Here is an 8,587-nt window from a genome sequence, read left to right on the forward strand (position 1 = left end):
TCCAATTTAGGAAACCTAACGGCCTAGCAAAACAATTTACGAAAAACAAATATTCTGCTACACAGGCAATTTTTTCCAACGTGTGTTTAACGTTTGTGCTCATTACGTGAAAACTACGTTATTTCCACGTGTGTATCACTCCGTTTAAACGTTTATATCACCTGTATTTGACACACACAAGATTCTCACGTGATAATCACGTTTTAATCTGCTCAGGTGATATTCATGTTTAAACGTAACGTTATTTTCACATGTAAATTTTTTAACGTGATATTAACGTGTAAATATTGTGTTAATTTCACACGTAAATTTATAAACGTGATTTTAACGTGTAAATATTGTGTTAATTTCACATTTAGATTTTTTCACATTATTTTAACGTGTAAAAGTTTTGTTATTTCACGTCTATATTTTCACATAATGGTGATGTGATTTTCATATTAATATCACATGAATAACATATGTACACGTAAGTGCAAGTTATTTTTGCAATGGCTATGTTGGATTTTCATGTGTTCAGTGAATATTTAAGGTAATGCATCTGTCATATAAATTTTACCTTAGTACAACATGAAAATTCACCAATTGCAAAACATGAAATTGTAAGTGTTTAGTATGTTGTTTACTGTAAAATATAATTCCTTCACATGGGTTATTCTGAATTAACAGACTAATTAGAAATATACATTGTGCTTTGTTATGCTCTAAATGAGTCTTCCTTTATTTCCTGTTCTATTAAATTATAAAATCTTCCTTTACTTCAAGTTGACAATGGTTTTCATTAGGATCACAAGAGATATATTCTGTAACAATTCTTTTTAAAAGAAATAAAACTCATTTCATGTTCTGATATCTTCTTTTCACAGTCTTGTTGTTATAATGATTTACTGCTGCAGACACTTATTTCCTCTTTTTATTCATAGAAGATGTATCACTCTGTCAATTTTCCCTGCAAACATAAGAAAAGTAGTAAGAACAAAGAAATTATAATAATAGCTTATTAATTTTGTCGTTGAATTCTACTGGTACTGAACATGCTCTAAATAGAAGATGCAAAACTACATCATATGAATGTTTTAGTTTATGATTATTTTATTCGAACAATTGACTTAAATTAGTAGTAAGGATCAGACACAAGTTTTACTTCTGTATACAATAGGATAATAATATTATATTAAATTGAGTATGCATAAATTTTGCGCCTGTCCCAAGTCAGGAGACTCTGGCCTTTGTTAGTCTTGTATCATTTTTAATTTTAGTTTCTTGTGTATAATTTGGAGTTTAGTATGACGTCCATTATCACTGAACTAGTATACATATTTGTTTAGGGGTCAGCTGAAGGACGCCTCCGGGTGCGGGAGTTTCCCACTACATTGAAGACCCATTGGTGGCCTTCGGCTGTTGTCTGCTCTATGGTCGGGTTGTTGTCTCTTTGACACATTCCCCATTTCCATTCTCGATTTTATACATACAAAATTATTTAATTCTAACATGAGTATAAGTTAACCAATTTGAAAATAAAATGCAAGGCTCAGCTTGATATGACTGACCACAGAGGTATATAGACCAGTTTGAAAATGGGGCCCAAAATCAGAAATCTAACTAAACAATTAGATTCAGCATATCAAAGAACCCCAAAAATTCAATTTTTGTTGAAATCAAACAAAGTTTACTTTAGACCCTTTGCTTCTTAATGGGGACCAATTTAAAAACAGGGCTCAAAATTAAAATTTTAACTTAACAGTTAGATATCTCATATAATAGAACCAATAAATTATTAAATTTTATATGTCTTCAAACGACAAAGTTTAAATTTGTACCCTAGGGACCTCAATGTGGACCTATTTTAAAAAGGAGGCCAAATCTATATACAAGTAACAAGGTTTGAAAAAATAAAATAAAGACTTTGAATTAAACACAATTGAAATTGGTCAAGAAAAAAGTAGTTTATACATGTACAAAGAATAAACAAAGTGTTATTTTTGGCCCCTAATGCCTAAACTGTTAACATGGTTAAGGCCATAACCCCCAAAATCAATCCAACCTTCCTTTTGAGGTATGGAACCTTGTGGTGTCATAAAGATCCATTAACTTAAATTTGCAACTGTATAAATATATCATGTATATTATAAAAACAAGAGTGCACACCCTGAAATGTCTCGCCTTCTTTACTAACCATTGATATTATGTTGATAGTCCTAAATATAAAGCTGAACTATAACTATCACATAAACTTAACATGATCCAAGAAAATGAGGTCAAGGTCATATAAACCTAACGAGAAATACTTGTAGTATGTACATTTGTACACCTTACAATCATTCAATACACTAAATATAGTTAACCTATTGCTAACAGTTTCTAAAAAACAGACAACCAAGAAAACTAAACATTGACCAATGAACCATGAAAATGAGGTCATGGTCAGATGAACCATGCCAGGCAGATATGTACAGCTTACAATCCTTCCATACAACAAATATAGTTGACCTATTGCTTATAGTTAAAGAACGGACCAAAACACAAAAACTTAACACTGAACAATGAACCGTGAAAATGAGGTCAAGGTCAAATAAAACCTGCGAGACTGATATGTACATAATAAAATATTTCCACACACCAAATATAGTTGACCTATTGCATATAGTATTAGAAAAAAAGACCAAAACTCAAAAAATTAACTTTGACCACTGAACCATGAAAATGAGGTCAAGGTCAGATGACACCTGCCAGTTGGACATGTACACCTTACAATCATTCCATACACCAAATATACTAGACCTATTGCTTATAGTATCTAACATATGGACTTGACCACCAAAACTTAACCTTGTTCACTGATCCATGAAATGAGGTCGAGGTCAATTGAAAACTGTCTGAGGGACATGAGGACCCTGCAAGGTACGCACATACCAAATATAGTTATCCTTTTACTCATAATAAGAGAGAAATTAACATTACAAAAAATCTTAACATTTTTTTAAGTAGTCACTGAACCATGAAAATGAGGTCAAGGACAATGGACATGTGACAGACGGAAACTTCGTAACATAAGGCATCTATATACAATTTATGAAGCATCCAGGTCTTCCACCTTCTAAAATATAAAGCTTTTAAGAAGTTAGTTAACGCTGCCACCGCCACAGCCGGATCACTATCCCTATGTCGAGCTTTCAGCGACTAAAGTCGCAGGCTCGACAATAAAAACTACATTTATGGGATTTGAAGGAAGAAGTGATGAAAAAGCAAATGAGGATGAAAATTGAAGTTTTGAAGGTTGAATCCAAGATATATTACCATACCCAATGAAATAAGAAACTGCTTAGACATTTATATATTTAAATATATATGTACAATGACAAGACTCAATACAAAGTTTACAGTAACACTGAAGAATGACAAAACTCAATGCATGCCTGATACAAAGTTTACAGTAATACTGAAGAAAATTTTGTGACGGTCAGATTGACGGGACAAAAACAATAATACAAGTTCTCTTGGTCTGCTTAGATAATGAGGCTGCATGGACAAGCTAATATATAGCCTTTATTTATATCTTTAACCTTTTAGTCATTTCAGGATATCTGCCTAAGACCATTCTTTGGTAATCTCGGATACATGTACCCGGTACATAATATTCACGAGCAGAGACAATCAAATTTGAATTGTTTTACATTTGTCATTTAGTAGCCTTTTATAGCTGTCTATGCAGTATAGGTTTTACTCATTGTTGAAGGCCATACAGTGACCTATAGTTGTTAATGTCTGTATCATTTGGTCTCTTGGAGAGAGTGTCTCATTGGCAATCTTACCACATCCTATTTATTTTACATTTGTATTGACACTTACAATGTATATTGAAGTCTTTTGTTTTAACCAAAAGATGCCTCTACTTGTTTTGTTGTTTGTTCGGGTGCTGATTCATTGAAATATAGACGACATTTCTTTTCATTTATTTATCTCAATCGTTTGACCGTTACAGCCAAGTTAATCAAGTATAAAATAAGTATATAATACCTGCTGCTTTTACTTCTTCTCCTTATTGAAAAAGTACATTTCCTTTGTTAATTTGTTTTTTTCCCCCAATGAGCTCCTCAACAATTTTCTCTGTTCATTAACTAAGAACTTGGGAACTTGCTGTATCCCTAAAAACATATCAAATTATTCAATTGATGGAAAAAAATCTTTCATTTTTATAATGGTATTATTTATTACACAATAGAAATATTACTCTTAAATATTTGTTTACAAAAAAAAAAAATATTTTATTAGCACAAACTCATCAACAATAAATGGTTAAGGCTCATGGTATATTAATTACATAGTTGATCATACATAATAAGTATTGCAAATAATGACTATATTAATATGTAATTTTATAAACAATGATTAAGAATTAGACATATTGACAATTTTATAGAGTTTGTTCTGCTTTACGCAGGTTCAGACTGTCTGAAATGAAAGAGGAAGTCAATTTTAGGATTGTGTATGAATTATTATTTATTATTACAAAAAGATTACATTATTTTCATTTTTTTGAAATTTTGTAGGATCAACGTTTATATTTGAAACTTTTTGGTAAAATATGGCCCTTTTAGTTGAGTATTTTTCACAATGTAAAAGAAAATGTTTTTCATTTTCAATTTTACATATAGCATAAGTTTGTAGTAATGTCATAAATGTGTAAGCTAAACATAAAATAAAAGATAGCTGTTCAAAGCTGACTGACATGATATCATCAATTAGATTTAACCCCCTGAAGTACAAATTAAGGAGAAATTACAACTGAAAATATCGTTTAACAAGAGAAGAGAATTATCCTGTCATCAAGACAAAGATTGAAGAATCCAACTAAATCCCACATCCCCACTTTTTCATCCCAATATGAAAAATTCCCTTTTTTTTTAAAGACCAAACAGCCTATTCAGTTCTACCAGTGATTTTTCCTTAAAATTTTGTGTGAAGGTATTTCATGATTTGAGGAACAAAATATGATAAAAAAAATTGGGGGTCACCGACTTAGTTTTGTCACTATAGCAACCTCAGTTTCGTGTTTTCCCGAATATTAACAGGATATTTGCTTGTTATTTAAACTCTCAAAAATCCCATTATATCAAACCTACAAGCATAATTCTTGTTTCATGTTAAACAGTAGATTTGTGTCTATCAAATACAGGTTCAAGAGTTTAAGACTCTTATTGTTTTGATCTTAAAAAATATGATTTATTTCATTCCCGCCAAAAATAAAACGTAAGAATGAAAAACGTTTCAAGTATTAAAAAATATCTACCAGTGATTTTTTCATAAAAATTTCAAGAAGGAAAGTGCCATGTGTACACTTCAAAATAAAGCAAAAAAATGTATATGTCACCGACCTTTCAAAAAAGTTATGATTAATTTTCATGTTTTTTTCTCGTTCGTTTTGAAGAAAAGAGTTGTCTTTCTTCAGAACATTGAAACTGACGTCATAGTACAAGTTTTCCTTGCTGGCGCACTGTTTGAAAAAAAATGCAAATTGGACGTTTGAAACTCACATTTAAATTTTCAAGAATCAAGAATAACAACTATATTCACCTACTTTATTATCCGGTAATACAAGAGATCACATGTATGTATCAGTATCAGATCTCATGATGTTGTTGCCGCACAAAATTAACCTTCAGAAACACCATCCGTCGGAATGAAAATTTTTTCGAAATAACCTTTTTCGACGCTTTAGAAAGGAAAGTCTGTTTTTGTCCTCTCCCTCTCATTAGCAAAATCATTGAAAATAAAAAGAGAAATGAAAGATGACACTGGCAAACTTACAGACTATTTGACTATATTAGACTAGATGTGTGGTTTTTTTTTGTCGCGTCAATTTCAGAACTTCCCCCTAGCGCACTCTTTCGTTACTGTTGACAGACGGACAGACATTAGCACGGACGGACTTCTTTATACCATTATGTGTCCCGACTAAGACGAGCGTATACAAATTATTCCATCTAGGACCCCCCTCCCCATCTAGTTTGTGGATTCATTATTTCTGAATATTTAAAATATAAGAAAATTATATGTATAATATATGAATTAAAGTTTTTGATTCTAAAACGTTTTACATCCATTTAACCTATCATAAAATACGATCCCCGTTATTACTACATCACGTGCTTTGAATAAACGAGCCATAAATATAAAATACAAATAAGTTTTTAATTCAAAAATTGATTTAGAATCTAAGAAATAATTTCCCGTTGAAAACTATAAAGTATTTCTCAAAACAGGATGAAATATTATGAATCTAAATAGCTCATTTTGGAAATTAAAACAAAGACAAGGTTGTATGTATAGATTGCCGGCATTGAAAATCGAAATTTGTTTTCAATCTTTCCGGTCATTGTTGCTTTTTGAAAGTGAGAAATTTTATGTTGGATCTTATTCTTGAAGCAATTGTTTTTGTCATAAGTTAAATTTACAATAAGTTTAGTTTAAAAAACTGTCAATTTTTATTTTAATTCACATTCACTTAGTATATTAATTTCTTATATTTTTTGCCTTAAGCTTCTGTGAGATCAGGCGAAATTTTTATCATTTCTCCTTGAGACAATTTGAAATGAAACAAATGACAAAAGACAATGAACCTTTATCATTTTTATTTTTACTATAAGATTTTTCTGTCAATTAACCAGTATAGATAAAATTTAACTTCATTGCAAGATCACCATTGTTTTACGAGAATCTTAAAGAAATAAGTTAATCTCAACATGCATACGTTGCCAGTATATCGAAACTTCTAGAAAGTATTGTTTATCGGCCTAACCTTCTGAAAACTCAGTTTTGAAAATCACATATTAAGTTAAAATTCTAAGCGTAAGTCATATAAATTTACCAGTGTAAAGTTACACGGGCTAACGAGATTTTCGCCGATTTAAAAAAAAATCGATCTTTAATTTGCGCCGATTTGATTCTTTCATTAGCGCCTATTTTATTTTTTTATCACTAGCCCCGATACTTTATTTGCTATACGAGTAAATACATGTACATGTAGTAAACCTAGAATGTATATTGCATGGTAATATATGGATATAAATAGTGTTCCCTTATGTTTAAGATAATTTTGGTCATATTGTTCGAGAACTTCGTTTTGACACGAGAAAGAAAAGATGGACTTCGTTATTGGCAAGTACAACAAGTATAGAAAAGATAAAATGACAAGAAAGGAATATATCAGATATGTGGCATATAAATTCTCGGCAAGATAATTATTCATTGTACTAGTATTACATTTTTATGGATTTTATTGTGGTGCTTTGAAATGCTGTTAATAGAATTTTACTCCGTGATTTTAGTAGATGTAAACAGAGTGCACAAATATCTTTTAAATTGACTTATCCTGCTCGAAATTCTACTCGAACCTCCCCTTTGTGAGCAGGGGACAACAGTTATATACATGTTATAATTGACAATTCATAACATATGTACAACTGGCTAACGGAAGAGGTTTATATGATAAATAAAAAAATAACTTTCACCTATAATTTACCTGTACACAATCGGCGCAAATGAAAGACAAAATCGGCGCAAGTGAGAAAAAAAAAGTGAAATGCAGATCGGCGCAAATGCAAAAAGCCGAGTTCAAAATTTATATTTTTATTATTATTTTTATTAGAACGGAGGTTACAGATAGTGTAGTATCTTTTGTGTCCATTTGTGTTTAATTTCCACTAGGTATCAGTGCGACGCTTAATTCCACTTTTGTTTTAAGCGTACACCATGTTGGAATCCGTGAAAAACGCGAAATAGGACGTTATAATTTGACGTTTTTTTTTCATGGCTAGAAACAACGTCATAGAGCTTTTATGTCACTACCAAGTTGCGTTAGTTGATGCGCATCAACAATAGGCTGTTTGGTCTTTAACCTCGATATCCCACAACCCAAAAGCGTGTCATTCCCCTAATGTTCACCTGTACTAATATCAGAGACAGATTTAATGCGCAGCCTCCCCCCCCCCCCCCATTTTGTGGGCTTTACCTTAGGCAGTCAATGCCCCCTTTTGTTGGCTTAACCTTAGGCAGTCAATGCCCCCCTTTTGTGGGATTTACCTTAGACAATCAATGCCATATCCCCCACCCCCTTTTATAAAAATTTATGTCATTTATGGATCCACCACTGAATATGGAAAAAGAGTTCATAAATCGGTTTGACTTGTGTCTTATCGAATTTGTGTTGTTATTTAAATAAAATATATGTTTTAACTAAACTTTAGTGTAGCCTTAGGGTAAAAAAAATCAGAAAAAAAACTGTAATTTTATCGAACTTACCTGCACTGCATGCATATTTTTAAAGTCACAAGTACACAGTACAGTAGACCCGAGACAGAACTTTTTTTTACTTCTACAGTTCCGTCATTATACAGTACACAGACTCTCAGTCTGTCAGTTTCATATGGACTGTTATCACATTGACAAGGAGATTGCTTGCCAAAAATAACCGCGGGAAATACCGCACACCTTGAAACATTTCGGAATCGGTGTGTAACCCAGAAGCGGAATCAATTTATTAACATTGTTTTGTTATCCAGCTGGTAGCTTAATATAATTTAAATAT

At 31.7% G+C, this 8,587-nt stretch overlaps 1 long non-coding RNA gene across 1 annotated transcript; it reads right to left on the reverse strand.

The window, feature by feature from the left end:
- Positions 1–619: 619 nt before the first annotated feature.
- LOC127705465 (uncharacterized) lies at positions 620–8,565 on the reverse strand. The gene is made up of 3 exons (XR_007983891.1): positions 8,302–8,565; positions 4,018–4,145; positions 620–949 (listed from the first exon to the last, which is right to left on the reverse strand). It is a non-coding gene; the product is annotated as an uncharacterized LOC127705465 (long non-coding RNA).
- Between the last annotated feature and the right edge of the window lie 22 nt (positions 8,566–8,587).

This window comes from Mytilus californianus, unplaced genomic scaffold (assembly GCF_021869535.1).
Source record: "Mytilus californianus isolate M0D057914Y unplaced genomic scaffold, xbMytCali1.0.p SCAF_6, whole genome shotgun sequence".
Taxonomy (NCBI): Eukaryota; Metazoa; Mollusca; class Bivalvia; order Mytilida; family Mytilidae; genus Mytilus; species Mytilus californianus.